This window comes from Eurypyga helias, unplaced genomic scaffold (genome assembly GCF_000690775.1).
Source record: "Eurypyga helias isolate BGI_N326 unplaced genomic scaffold, ASM69077v1 scaffold8661, whole genome shotgun sequence".
NCBI classification, from domain to species: domain Eukaryota; kingdom Metazoa; phylum Chordata; class Aves; order Eurypygiformes; family Eurypygidae; genus Eurypyga; species Eurypyga helias.
Window position 1 is genome coordinate 68,756 of NW_010232786.1, and position 15,769 is coordinate 84,524.

Here is a 15,769-nt window from a genome sequence, read left to right on the forward strand (position 1 = left end):
TGAAAACAGAGTAACTTGAGTTCAAGACCCCAGAATGCTGGCCACTGTATATACAGCTAATAAAAACATTCACCACCCCAGAGTTTCCAGCCTACATATCGCACAAACCGGATTTTAAAAATTCTGTACCTTCAGGGTCTTGGTTGCATTGGTCCTTCTATGCACAGAAGTATTTCTTTTACATGATTTTACAAAAAGTGCATATCAATGTTATAAGCAACCTAATTTCATCTTGCTGGGACCCATCTCAAAATTAATCTTTTTTTTTTTTTTTAAGGTGAAAAACTAAATCCCAGTGTGTTACTCCATATTGCTCAGGTGTGCCAATACATATTTCACTTAACAGAAATACCACCTCAAAGGTAGCTTCAAATTAGGGGGGGCTACCTTTCCGTGACATAAAGCAAGGGAAAAACATTTCAGCAGCAACTAAAAAGAATAGCACCTAGCTTAGTTCATCACGTGGCTTCCTGTTCCTCTCAGAACCACAGCTCCATTTTCATAATCTTCAGTATATTGCTTTAAATGATACTTATAATTCATAATTCATCTTTACTATGTGTTTTTTTAAGTTCTTTCTATCTATAACTGGAACCATAGCAGTTTAAAGCCCAGACACAGCTGAACATTTAGTCTACTACAGCCTTCTGCTCAAATCTAATGATACATGATGATGAGAAAAATTCTACGTGACATTCAGGAAAAAAGGAATTTAAAGTAAAATATTTATTTCTTTAAAGAAAGTTCCAAACAGCATAAGCTCATACTTTTCCAATTCTCAATGCACAGTAATGCTCATGTAACATTTCATGCCTGTCTTTTGGTTTAGGAGGGTTTTTTGTTGTTTTGGGTTTTTTTGATTTGTTGTTGGGTTTGTTTTTTTTTCCCAAGAGACAAATCAAACAAAGGTGATTAACCTGATTAAATCAAACCACTATCATAGAATAAACATTCTGGAAGAAATACAAGTAGAATACCATCAAGGAGCACTTCTTGTCTTCAACCCATCTTAAATTTTCCCTAAATAATTAAGCCTCCTCTGAACATTCAAACTTTCTGCTACAGAGGTAACTGTTTTGTGAAGCTGCACTTCAACATTTCCATGAATTCAGGGCTGGTAAGAGGTAATATTTTGAAGTAGGTTTCAAATTTTTCTGGTGAACACGGAAAAGCAACTGAAAACTTTGTTACGTTGCCTTCAAGGTCAAAAGAGGACTTTTCCATGGAGCTCTCCTCCATTACATACCAGCAGAGCCATGTAATTACCTGTAAGCTAATATACACTTTAAATTTCCATGTCTAGTAGAATATGGTCTTTCTCAAAGTTAGTGCTCAAATAATACTGTAAGTAAAAACTATTTGATTTTACTCTGTATTCTCTAATATTCCCAGAGAAGTTTAAATACCATCTCAGAAACATGCTAACAGAGATCGATTATCTCCTCCTCAACTATAATAATAATGAACAAATCTCAAATTCATTCTAATACTTCCATGATTTGAAACATCGGTGGGGGCAAAGAAAAATAAGAGCTTTTCTGGCAAATTTAAAAAGTTTGCATTCTCAACTGAAAGAGAAGCTAATGTTCCATTACTACCCAAGTCATCTATTTAAAGGATTACAAACAGACAGTACGATGATAGTTTTTGTTGCTTTTGGAATAGCTGCCCAGTCATTCTCCCTAAGGGCACACTTTTTCAAGTAAGTGATATTTTTATTGTTTTTATGAGGCACTATTTACATGCTGTATTATAGTCTGGCATAAGAAACTAGGAAACTATTTGCATACTACTACAGTAAGCCTTCTAACACCTATTACCATTCTTATCTGGGTTACAATTACTTTGCCCTCATTCTAGAAATAGTAACAACTTTTCCTTTGGGGTAACATATCTTGAATTACTGGTGGAATATCACCATTCTTATCCCAAAGTCACTCTTCATCAGTGGCACAACAGCACATAACATACTTAAGACTCATCTTTAGATAAGTCTGTTTTCTACCTCTGTGGAATGAAGAGTTACATAATATATTGCAGCTGGCAACTATTGTTTAACATACAATAAATAAAAGGTGTTGAAATTCCTTTATGCACCAAAAGATCCAATATATAACCTAATCTTAAAGTTAATTCTTTTTGGTTAGACTGGATTATTCAGGAACTGCATTTCAAACACCAGCAGTCTGAACTCTTTGGAGGATAAAATAATTTCTAAGTGTGTAATGAAATTTATCTTCCTATGCTAAAAGGTGCTGCAGAAATATCAACTGCTCTCATCTCAGATGAAACCAACAGAACCAGATATCAAAGAGAGTCGCCTGTTTTGGAGAAACCAAACCTACACGAGCGAAGACGGCTCAGTTAAGTCCCTCAGAAGTCAGAAGACACCGGTGACATGATGCCCTTTGCCAGGAGGACCATTCCCAGCTCAGCCGGGATGTCCCAGAAGGACCCAGGGACTTCGCTGAGGCAGTTCAGGAAAAGTTACTGAGGAAAGGCGGCAAAGCAGCAAGGGATTTGGATCTGGTACATACCATTCTGCAGTCCTGCAGCAAAAGTTTTGACCCACACCCCACCTCACATAATCTGGGAAACGACCAGTTTTGAAGATGCCAGGGAGGCCATGTGCCCAGCTGGGGCAGGGAGGAGAGTGCTGCAAACTGAACTTGAGCTCTGCTCCAGAGCTCAGAACTGCAGCACATACGCAGAGATCAGGCCCGTTACGCTGCGTATTTAGCAAACGCCTTCCTCGGTTCCTCACCAGGACGCTCATGCATTCACGCAGTGGCAGGACACCACCCGAATCCTCCTCCTGATTGTGTCCCAGTACCTGTGCCATGAAGGGAAAAAGTGGCAGCAGCACTGCTTGCTGCCCGGGAGCAGCCAGGACATCTCCCCGGAGGCAAGACGTATCCTCTGTGCACCAAGACAGTGGGAGTTGGAAGTCAGGAGCTCAGGGGAAGAGCCCTGCCTTCCAGGGCACCACACGGCTCCTCTGGTGGGCCCACAGCCTCCTCAGCAAGGCAGGGACAGCACCAGGCAGGAATGTCCCTGAAGACTTTCTCACTTACCTGAGGCCCTAATTTGGTGTTGGATAATTTGATCTTTAATGTCAGTCTTAATTACGTTAACTAAGGGGAAGGGAACCAATTGTACCACCAGCATTTAATCTTGGGTATGACTCATGCTGATCCAATTAACTGTTTCCCAAACAGCGAGACCTTTTTTTTACTTCAAGACATACTAAGTCAGGAGAAAACGAGAGAGACGGAAGCGACCTAAACCTCTGCGAGCCTTGCTCTTCCTCGGGGAGCCGCTGCAATCTGTACACCATTTCTGCAGCAGCAACACTGGCAGAGCTGTAAGAAGCGCATCAGATTAATCCAGCCAGGATGTGACGAAAGCATGTAAAACTGATTTCCAAATCCCTACGACTAAAGTAGGATTTAATTTATTTAGCTTTGTATTTCTGAAATAATACCAAATGATTCTTGTTTTAACAGAGTCTGTTTAAAAAAAAAGTTTTGCCAGCAGAGAGCTGCAAATCCCAGATAATGCCCGACTGCGACGCAGTGCTATAAACAGTTCAGCACGCCTTCCAGCAGCCCGGTGACAGCACCCGGCTCCCGTCACCGCCAAAGCTCTAATCCTCTGTTCTGGTTTGGTTTATTAATCAAAAGGTTAATACAAATATATATATTCAACAATATATTATTTTCGAACGCTCTCAGGCACCCTCGCTAATGCAGCTCAGTAATAAAGCAGCGGTAGCTCCAAAGGAGTTCAATGCCAGCATCCTTGATCAGATGAAATTATCATCGCCTTGTTTTCAGAAGCCAGTGGATGAAAACCTGCAGAATCCCATCTCATCTGACCACGGCTGACAAGAGGCAGAGGCCGCCAGTGCAGGCATGAGCCTTTATAGTGTATTTTAAGAACTGCTTTCTTCTCTGCCAGAAACGCACAAGAAGGCAGGAGGATGTTCAGTGGTACCGGCCCACGCTGCCACAAGGACCATCGCCGAGAGCGCAGCCTTTTCAATCTGCTTCTAAGATTTTTCTTTCTTTACTTGTTAGTTTACCTGATCGTCCGGTAACAAGACTGGGCATATACTGTATGAACATAGTCACTTTCATTTCAAGGTGTTTTCACAAGCGCTGCAGGACACGTCTAGAAATCATCTCTGTGTTCCTCTGGCTGTCATCTCCTGCTCCGGGTACTCGGAGGGATGGACACAAAAATCATGTGGGCTATACGCTAACCCTCAGTTCATAGATGCCAACTGTAAACTTAAAATATGGTCAAAATTGCAGTTTCGTTTCAATCAAACCAAAACTGGTTAGAAACAACTTTCTTGGTTAAAAAAAAAAAACAAAAACAAAAAAAAAAAAAACCCAAGAAACAAACAAAAAACCCCCACTATTTCAAAACATTCTTATTCCTTTGAGGGATTCAAAAAAGAGGATCTATATTCTGGGCTTCTTTCTGAAAGCAACAAAATATTTCATATTGTCCTTGCACTAAAAGAAAAAAAAAAGCGCTACCTTCTGAGGAACCCATTGCACGTCCAATATACTACTGGTTTTCAGATTTGCACTCTAAGATCTTTTCTGTACACGTAAGAAATTTGACTGGTCTCAGTACGCTTCAATAAAATCTTGCAAAAAAATTATGAGAGACAGAAAAAAACATCAGAAAGAAAACAGTCTTACCTCGCCTGCTCTGTGCTACAGACATACCCTGCCTTGTGCTGAGCACTATGACGACAGTTTGGCTAAAGAACACTGAGTAATGCAAAGTCATAACAGAATTTTTTCCACTTATCACCATATCTGTGCTGTATACTGTTATTTTTAATTTAATGCTTGATCTTTCAGACATCAGTTCTTGTTGTATTATTTTCCCACACCAGACCAAGGCATCCATTTTATACGGAAATACCCTTGCACTGTGATTGACTAACTTAATCTTTAATTTTATGTAGTACCTATTTCCATATGAATGAGAGAAACCCCCCAATCTACACTTATTTCTCATCAAATGCTGAACAAGTAAACTCCCTTATCAGGAGTTGAGGCCCATCGTCCTGTGAAGAACTGTATCCTTAATAATTCCCTGGGCATTTATAACACAGACTCATCGCATTTTGAGTTCTTGCAGTTTCAAAGGAACTACAAATACAAGAAGCACTTCTGGCCCTCAGGTTAGAATGACAGTCAGGTTTCAGCCATGACCACAGGGCTACCTCAGTGGTACTGAGCACTGGAATATATGACAGATCTGAGAAGTGCAGTGTAGAACACAGAACTTCAGCTCTTATGCAAAATTAGATCTGTGTATTCACATATGCACAAAACCCCATTTATCAGCGAATAGACAGCTATATAAACATATATATTTCTGTCTATTGAACAAGTTACAAAACTTACTTCAGTTTAAAAATAGTTTTCCACGAGAACAAAAGGAATACCTGTATTAACTTAGAAAACACAATGCCTTATCCATCTTTTTAGCACAAAGGCTGAATAATTTAGAAACAAAATCCCCCACGGGGTATGTACTAGGATTCTGAGGAAATATGGAATCCCAACTCTTTTTTGTCACAGGGTTTAATTTTCTTAAATAGCTTCTAGAAATATTAGCGAAGAAAAACAAGCATGACAATACAGAAGAAACCATTTTTAAGTCACTATTTGCACTGCTAGCAACACAGCGGCAGGTTCCATTTGCCTTGCACTAAGCATACCATGAATAATTCAGTTTCTTGCTTTGTTCTCAAATAGTTGACAGGGAATGGAAACTTTATTCATGACCGTATGGCCTCTTTCTAAGCCTGTCTACTTATTTAATAATGCACATCACAGGGCACATCACCTAGGTTGGCATTTATTAAAAATAAAAGCATTCAATAGCTATTACTAACAAATGGCCGAGAAACAAGCTACTTCCCAGAGCTACCACCTTTTGCTCACCAGTAGCGCTCAGCCAGCCATTTAAATAATTAAACTGTCTCAATCTGCACTGCATCAGCTCGGCTCACGTAGACTTTGACAGGAAACAGATTCCAGAACTGCTGGGAACATGTTCCTGCCTCGGCCACAATCATAACTGTAAATACGTGAGCTCTCTGCTAAATCACAGCTGTCCTAACTGGAATGAAGAAAACCATTTCCATCAAAGGCGTACTGACTTTTTTATGGACTTCTTATCCATTTTTAACTATCAATCCTTCTTCCCACTTCCCACTGGCTCCCCCTTTTCATGTGTTGGAGAACTCCTTGACTTCTCCAGTTTGTAGACTCCAGTTCACCACTTGAACAGAAGCAAAATGTGTTATTGCATCAAGCATAACCCAAGTCTTGGGCAGTCAAGCCGAGGTACCATATTGCAAAGCGTTGGTCATTGGGTCAATTCTGCATCATACAGGGGGATTATTCCATCAGTCTTCAGCTGTACCCTAGCTTCCAAAGGAAAGACATCCTTAAAGATTTCCTTTCTCTAGAGCCAGATCCCAGCAAAAATATTACAATTCATACAAACTCCTCTCTGAAGAGCGCTTTGAAATTTTCTGGAGAGAAACGAATCTTTGATGGGGTCCTCAGCCCCAGAGCAATAGCGACCTTTTGCCTTAAGCCTCACACAACCCACTCAATTAGCCCACTGGATAACGCTGTCTGAGCACCCATTATAAAAAGTAAAATGAACAGAACCCTCAAATGTTACCTGCTCACAAATAGTGAAAGGCACAGGACTACTACACATACTGAGCTTTTATGACTCTGACAGCGCTGGCACAAGGCAGTCTCTGGGAAACTATAGTCAAGACAGGAAAACATCACAACAGCTGAAAAGATGAAAGTTGTTAAATTGTGTTCATTCTGTCAAGTAGTCAACTTTCACCGAAGATAAACAAGGACACTGAGTTCATTGAGGACCAGAGATTGCTTTGGCAGGAAGTGTCAACACAAACACACAAAATTCCCCAAGAAAGAATAAAAATCCTCAAGTTTCCATGAGAGATTTCCAAACAATTTTACTTCTGAGCACAGCTGTGCTCAGAACAAACACTCTGTTTTGATAGTGATATTTCAACTCCCTTTCAATTTTTATAATTTACTGAAAGAAAAAAAACAGAAAATTCCACCTAATGAATATTTCAACCTTTTCAACCCTGAAAAAATGCTCATAAAACTAAGTGCAATATGAGTCAGTATTTCTTCCTGGACAGAAAATAGTTCATCAGTAAATCATATGTACGTAAATTTGTGTCAACTCCATGTGTCCAAGGGAAACATCAGCTCATATGAAGGCTAAGACTCCCCGCGTGTTCAAAGATTACCCATTATTGAGCCTGAGAAAAATCAGACCTACATACAGACCTCCTGCATTTGTTCACTCCTTATCCATAGAGTCCCTTAGAAATTAAAAAAAGCCAACCAACTTGTTTAATTTTGAAAAGTCTAACACGGTACAAGTTTCAATATCACTGGGAGAAGCCCCAGCTTTTCAATACATTTCCATTTGTTCCAGTGTGGCAGCTACTGCACTTTAGAAACTCATCGGCTTTCAAAGAGAATTGAACTGAGAATAGAAGCCCCTTAATGCAAGACTACTGTAGAAGACTGTTATTAACATTGATTATTATTCAGACCATATCAATTTCATTATCTCCGATCGATTCCTAGCCATGCTCCTCAGTAGCCTTCAGTTACAAATGCCGCATGAACAGTAACTTAATACTGCACAACAAATTGCAGTCCTGCTGCTCCCGGTAAACTGGGTAACAGTCAGACTTATTAGCAGGCTTCTAGTAAATAGCTGTCATAGGTGCTGACTGTAGGGAACTGGATGTCAAAGCACCACCAAAGAGGGCTGAGAAAACTAAATTTGATTTATGTGTACAGGGAGGAAACTAATTGCTAATTGTTGCAGTGCAGAGCATAGAATTGCAGCACTCCACTCAAACACGTATCTCAAGAGTACCAATAGACTTCAGTTTTACACTCTGCTGATGAGAGATGCATCCTAAACAGGAATTTGCGAGTGTTTGGTGCTTAAGAAATTTCACGAGAGAACTCTTTGCAATGCCCTGTGCCACCATCTCCTCAGAGACGACAGCCACCCTCTAAAAACACGAGATCACTGAGAGCCAACAGCCACCTCAGCAGGAGCGAACCCTTACAGATGTTCAGGCAATTAGTAGATAGCCCACGTACCTAGTGCCACTAATTAAATTGTTAAGGGGTTTTGTTCTGGAAGGTTTGTGTCTCAGTATCTTTATAAGTACGTCCCTGGGACCACTAGCCAAAATGGCTGATTCTCCTTGTTTGAGTTGCAAGGACCGGACAGTGAAGGACAACTTTCTCCAATTTCCACATCCTCTGGTACTTCCCCATTGGAAGCAATTAGCCTAAAATGAAAACTGGTTGCCATCTCAGCAGGCCGTGTGCTTTTTTTCCTTCAGATTCTTTGTGTTAGAAGAAATATGGTTTGGTTACACCTATAAAACTGATGGATGGCAACATAAATAAGTCTTTTGCCTCTAAATACTGCCTTTCTTTTGCCTCTAAATACTGCCTTTTAGCCTGCATTAGTGTCAGAATCGCTCAGAAATGTCAAGTATTTCTCTTTCTCAGGTGAAGTCAAGAACAGAGACTATGACTCACAAACAGTTTTTTAAAAGGTAAGGCTGTTTGAAATCCATAGATGTTTTACCATCTGTTCCAGTCTGTCGTGCTGAAACACGAATAATCCACTGAAAACCTGAGCTTTCCCAACAGCAGCAAACATCTACCAGCAAAGGGGAGAGCGAGACGTCCCAGGGGCAGCCCAGCCAACAGGAAGATTCAGGATATCGTCAGTCCCTCCCTGATCCTGCTGTTAGCCTGAGCAGGCACGAATGAAGTACGCCAGACCTTTAAAAAGCAAATTACTCCCTGACCCATGCTGGCACAGCTCATTTCGTCATCTATAAGAAAAAGTAGCACTTGTCACCATTCAGAATTGCTGTTCTAATTGGGACTAAATTGCCCCGCACCACTCAGCAGTCATGGTAAAGAGGTAGGTAGCTAATGGCCATGGAAATTGGTTCTCTCTCTAAACTCAAACCACACTTCTGATACGATGAGTTTGAAGCAATTTCAGCAAGGTCAGGTCTAAAAGAAGTAAGATTATGCAATCCAAAAATAAGTGAGTAGAGTGAAACCCATTTATAGTCTCTAGCCCTTCAAAAGCCCTTTTTTGTTACTTTTCCTTAGCAAACACGAGGTGCTGTACCAACACAGAGATGATGTGGAGAAAGCACTCCAATGGGTGAAGTTCAGGTGCCTGGTCCTGTTCCAAACGCGGAACAGGACTGTGACCCTCAGGTGCCTGCATCCCGTGTAACCTTTCAGAAGTACGGAGAGTACTGGGTACCCCCATCTTCCCCTCTTAAATCGTCACCCTCAGCCTGGGAATGATGAACTGAAAGAAACACCGTGCCACCAAAAAAAAAGGCAGATTTATGGGAGGGGGAACAAAAAATATAATCTTCCAAAATTCCCAATTTGCTTATCTCTATATTTCGCTATTCCACAAAATACAGTTCCTGGAATGATATATTCATAAGAAAATACTCAAAAGTCTCATTCTCAATTTTCACACTGATGGCATATGATGTCCACCCAGTGCATCACATACAGGACACAAATCCTCCTGCTTCTCTTGAGAGGAGGTCTCAGGGGTTTGGCAATGTCTCTCATTTTCTTACATCTCAAAGACAAACTAAAATATTTGGGTTTGTCTTTTAAAGAGTTTCTTAACCGCCAAGTTGGTACAACTGTGATTTTATTTTCCCTAAAAAAGAGGTTGGTGTTGTTTCTGAGAAAGGAGCAGTAAGACAGAAGCCATTCATGTGGCCCGTGACAGATAGGGAAATTTATCAAGGGACTCATTACTTATTACACCGATGTGGCATAATACAGTTTATTGGATCTAATTTATTACTATATCACACTGGTGTATTGCTTAGAGAAATTATTTTAAGGTAACACTGTGTACTTTATTTACAAAGGACACAGACATAACACAGAAATCTCACTGCACTATAAATGATTTCCCAAATCAAACATCTAAAAATCAATATATTTTTATGGTTACCATTAAAAAAATAATCAACCATGAGGAAAAATTGTTCTCAGTGAACCACATGGTGGACTTGAAATATGTCCTGTCGATGTTCAGTAAACCATAAGCTAAGACATTTCTTCAAAAAGGAATTTTATAAGCATATGCTTTAACTGACCCTAACAGGAACAAACTTACACCTCCTTGTCAAGCATTATATGACTATAAAGCTTCCTTCTTTTGTCTACAGAAAAACAAATGAAAGAGGTGTTTGGCAAATTAAAAAAAAAATAAGGCAACTTGAATGAAATCAAAGAAAACTACCAAACAGACAAGACTTTCTATTAACACCACTAAAGCATAGATATAACCTATTTTTGGTTAATAAAAAAAAAAAATCCCGTTTGACAGAAGTGGGTATCTGAAGCCTACATTTATCAAGTTCCACAGATACTGCTCGGGTCACGCGGGGCATCTTTCTTCAACAAAAGACATCTCCCCATGTTCTCAGAGCCATTCTTCACTGGGGAGACAGCAGGAGGATAAGTGGGAACTTTCACTTGCTTGACATTACTCTTATCTCCTTTCAAAAGGGGCTTTGTACTTATAAATACACATTCAAAATTATCACGTCAACATAGAGAATCCCAAGTGATTACACAGAGCGTGGGAATGAAACCTAGAGAGCTCACTTCACTCCTGGTTACCCAGGCACGTGCCAGCACCCGTTTCTAACAACGCAGTAGCAGAACTTCAGACTCAGTCTAACTATATTTATCCCTTGCCTTTTTTACGGCAATGCAATAAATATCTGATACTGATATATAGGAGGGAACAGGATGAGTTCCCACTGAGATTTGCTTTTTGCACTGCAGTTTTCAACTGCTGGCATGACAAAAACCCCCAGTATTTGTGTACAGAGACACAAAGGCAACTGCTCAGGTGACGAGTGAGCAGTGGTCTAGGCCCGCAGACTGCTGCCATCAGCCATGTAGATGTCAGTATGTAGCTGTTAATTAACAGCTGCTGCTAACAGGAGTTAACAGGGACAAAATGGGTCTTTCCTAAACGACGCAGTCACCAGAGCCCTCCTTCCTCTCCTCAAACCCTTCCTTTAGGACAAGAGGCTCTGCTCTTTTCATCATTTCTCACTCCTGGGACAGCAAAGTCAATCTTGCCAAGCAGCAGCCTATGAATTTAATTCTGTCCAAATCTTCAGAACCAAAATATTTTGAGAATCTCTGGGCTCTCCTTTCTTCTTACACCTGTATTTCACAGGCTTTACGCGATAAGAAGGGGTGAGGCTCCAGGGTTTTAACAGTACTGATTACAAGTGATCAGGAACATCCAGAACTTAGATATGGAAACTCCTCACCGCACTTCCAGAAAAAACAAGTAAACTCCTTTACTTGCTGCATAGGCACCTTTGCTCCTTTGGCCATGATGGCACAGGAGAGTGGTTGCTGCTGTCTACTCTCCCAAAGCCGTTTGACGAATTAAGCTTAAGTTATGGATGGCACCAGGTGCCAGTGACAAACCAATTCTTGCCAGAGATGGATTTGTGAGATTCTGCAGGTGATATTACCAGCTGGAGGAAGGAACAGATATGCCTCTGAAGGGCAGTTAGTTACAACCAGATGTATTACGAAAGGATTTAAACCTCCCTATTGCTCAAAGGGGAGGAAAAATGATAGAGAAGAAAGAATTTGAGTGAGAACATACAGGCTGAAAAGCAAGAGTTGAAATGTAGGAGCTGCCCTCTAGACTGGATGAAGAGCAAAGCAAAGAGTCTTCCATCCATGGCTCCCAATCTTAATCATGGGAAAATGTGTCCAAGAGCACTGTGAATCTAATAATAACCAAGACGGCACAGTTGTTGAAAGGAATTACATGGTACAGGGCTACTAGAATTTTAAAAATAGAGTTTGAACAAATTAACTATTCTGATAAATAAAGTATGGCTAGAATCATCATCGACATCAATACAACTGTCCATTTTTCTTTACACTTACTATTCAACATCAATCTTTATCAGTTTAGTTTACAGAAGCGAACATCAAAATTATAACTTCCTGTAAAATAAATATGCTAGCCCCACATTTTCCACAGAAATTAGGATTGTTTTATTTTTACCTGGTTTTGGAAAAATCAAAGTGAAATAATTTCATATAAAATAATAAAAATAACCTTTCCTATTTTCATCTACTGAAATGCTCTGAAATTATTAAACATGCAATAAAACGTATTTTCTTTAAGAAAAAGATGCCAAATTGGATAGCTGTAGTTACATTACTGGGGGTCTTGAAGAGCCTGTATTACTGCTACTTTTTGTGCTTTTGTTCCCTTTTCCCCTTTAGATTTTGTTAATAATATTCAGCTGAAACCTTAACTGAAACACTCACCAAAGTTGTTTGCGTAAAACCCAAATCTTCACCATTCTCAAGTATAAAAGCTTAGCAACATACATTATGACCAAAATCTTGGCAGGTAGTGACAGTAACCTTGAAGCTAGTGACAATGCTCCCTCTAACTCCAGGGTAGTCTTTTCCCTTGTCTTTTCCTGAAGGCACAGCAAGGAAAAAAAAAAAAAAATCACTCCAGATGCAGAGGGGACACTACACAGCACAAATGGCACACTCAACTTTAATCTGGGGAAGAAAAAAGCCTATCTACTCATTGGATAGCTAACTTCAATGCAGCAGATTCACAACAAGATTACTCCTTCAGCACCCCCCCTTTTTATATAGTGAGAAGTAAAACCCAGCTGAATATCCAAATGTAGTTGAGTGATACTAGAAATCTGAATCCTAATTTACAGAAGCAGCTTAAGAATGCGTTTTCATTGAATATGGGCTCCTTTACTTCTGAGCATTCAACAGTGTGCTCAGCAAAACTGTTGGGCGTTTCTGTGTTTTTGAAAGTCTGCCTCTTACGACCTTAAGCATCTATTCTACACGTTAGAGACTTCCACATCTAAATGCATTCATCACTTTTGAGAACAGGACTCTTCCTGTTCTAACGACTGCATTTCAGAGCTGCAGACACTTTTCACAGGGAGCCAGACCGCGAACTCAAAGCACAGATGACTACTCTACAGCTATGCCCTCCTTGACACGCTCTCTCTAAAAGGGCTCCGAGAACTCGATCTTGCCCTAGAGTCCCAAACTGGCTGTCCCACCAGACAGCCTACTTTCAGCCTATAAATTTTACCAGCTTTGTCCACCCGTGTTGCCCTGATAAACTGTGCTGGTTATAGATATAATTTTAAACAGTGCCCGAGGTGTTCTGTATCTCGACTTTTACGTGGTCTCTTTTGGATGTGGGATTTATGTCCTTTTCATATTCACCCTGAAGGCTTTGTGGGAGCTAAGTTACACCAAACATGAAGTAAAACCTTTTCTTAGATCTTCCAAAAGAAAACCGAAGAGAAGTTATTTCATGGCACAAACAGATACAATAATATGGGATTCCTAACAACTCACTGATGTTTGCAGAATTGTCTGTTTTTACCAGTTCTGACTGCCCATTCTATGCAGGAAGTTGTTTCTCTTACAAATATTTATCTAAGCAAAGTTAGTATTCACACTCTTAAAATGTCAAGATTTATTGACCGAATATTATTAAAAATATTTGGCCTAGTTTTTGTCAGCCTGTCAAACAGAACGCGCAAGGTAAGGAAAACTCTGCAGTTATTCATGGTGGCTCCTTTCCCCCTTTCAGGCACCTCTGACAAGTCCTTACTGAAACCTCTCAGACATCAGGAGTAAACAGATTTCTACCATTTATCATCAACATTGTAAGCACTGCCCTACAGGGGACGGGCAGAGGTGTTCAAAAAGGCTTACTGAGATAATCTTTACTTAGGCTGTATCATCAATTAGGCAACTCGGCCAAGGACAGTAATTACGACTGCGCTAAATTGCACTGAATTTCTGTAGCACTGACATTTCACAGGAAGGAAGGTGCAAAGTCAAAGGAATAGAAGCCAACACAGTGGCTTTTCTTACCTAATGACTTCTAGTACATCTGCTGGAAAAACGCGTAACAGGGACCTGGCTGATGCAGATGGCCGGGCTGGGACTGAGAGAAGAGCCGCACAGGAGCTCTCACCAACAGCCTCCAGTGGAGAAGCTGGACGGAATGCCTACAACTCCCACTTCAGCAACAGAGCTGACAACTTGCTGTTATCCTACATGACCCTCTATTCCTAACACAGACTGGCAGAGAGGCTTCATTCGACCCGCACGGAATCCAGGCCAAATCCCAACAAAATCAACAAGTCCCCCGGTGCACTTCCCCAACCTCTTCAGAAGCCAAGAGAGTCCCAGTCCTCACTGCTTTATCTGACTACAGCAGATTTCTTCCCAAGAGGAAGTTCCCACTTCAGACCTCCAAGCACACTCCAGTGATGTCTGCTTGGGTGTTACAACTGGCACTGCTGCGTCTTCTACACGTTTTACTCCCAAGTCCTTCATCAGGACTGTTAGCAAAATCCCTTACCGTTATTGAGTCAAAGTGGTAAGCTAAGAAAATTAATGTCATTCTCAGTCACATTTAGGAACTGCAAGCAGCTAAGCAGCTGACATGTATTCCTAGTAACTCCAAGTATATTATATTGAAAGAAGTCTAACAATAACACGTATTGATTTTGTCAAGTTTAGGCTTTTTTTTCCTTCCCCAAGCAACATATGTTGCATATTCTATATCTGAGGGTCTGCGTAGACGCAGGTTTCATTGCAGTAGCTCTGACTCTTGCCAAACAGATGTTGAGGGAAGAAACTTAACGCAAGATAGGATAAAAGCTGACTCAGATCAAAATGTTGGGTAACGCAGCGTACTCAAAGCACTGACTGTATACTGATATGCAGAACCAAAAGGTAGCTGAATTAATACTTGACTGCAGTGGTTGAAATCATGCTATTATGTAGAAAAAAACCCTGTCAAATGCTATGAATTATGCAAATTAAATGAGGGCAACTACGTAAGATTTTAAGATCCAAATATTCATATAATTCATTTTACCTAAAGTCCAGATTCCCACTAATATCTTAAAGGCTAGCTGAAATGGATTAAAAAGCAATGAAGAGTTTGAAAAGGGTTGTTTTTAAAACCAGCCTTTGAAATAATAAAATGGCAAGCAATTCCCAGTCCCCAAACTCAATGAATTGAAGAATTATCCTGAGACTGACAAAGTTCTCTGCAATTCAGTGTAATTTGTGTAATAACCAGCCAGTAGGGCTCAGCTTATTCCAATACTTTGTTCATGATGAAGCCTAATGACAGAATTCAGTTCAATTTACGGTCTGAGAAGACTAAGAGGTTAATTTTTTACCTTTCAGAATCAACATTTTTCATCACCCATACGGTTTTCCATTATGAAAATAATTACATTTGTATAAAGTACAGTCAGTTCAGCACATGGAAACTGACATGAAATTCTTCATACTTTTTTCCCTTAAATTTAGTAACAGTGTTGGCTCAATACATAGTACTGACTGCTTCAGGATTTTAGGCTTGCTTTAGCAAGTATTATAAAAGACAAATTATGTTAGAAGACTTCAGCGGCTACTTTCAATGTATTTCTGATTTATTCAAGAACAACTCCTTGGATGTCCATGACAACAACCCTTTCTAACCTCTCTAAGTTCTGCTCCTGCTG

The 15,769-nt window shown here is 40.2% G+C and overlaps 1 protein-coding gene across 1 annotated transcript in view; it reads right to left on the reverse strand.

Moving 5' to 3' along the window:
• Window positions 1-15,769, reverse strand: part of LOC104516989 (inactive N-acetylated-alpha-linked acidic dipeptidase-like protein 2) — a gene marked incomplete at its 3' end in the record, with an annotated part of 65,485 nt that overhangs the window by 48,386 nt on the left and 1,330 nt on the right. The window lies entirely within an intron of this gene.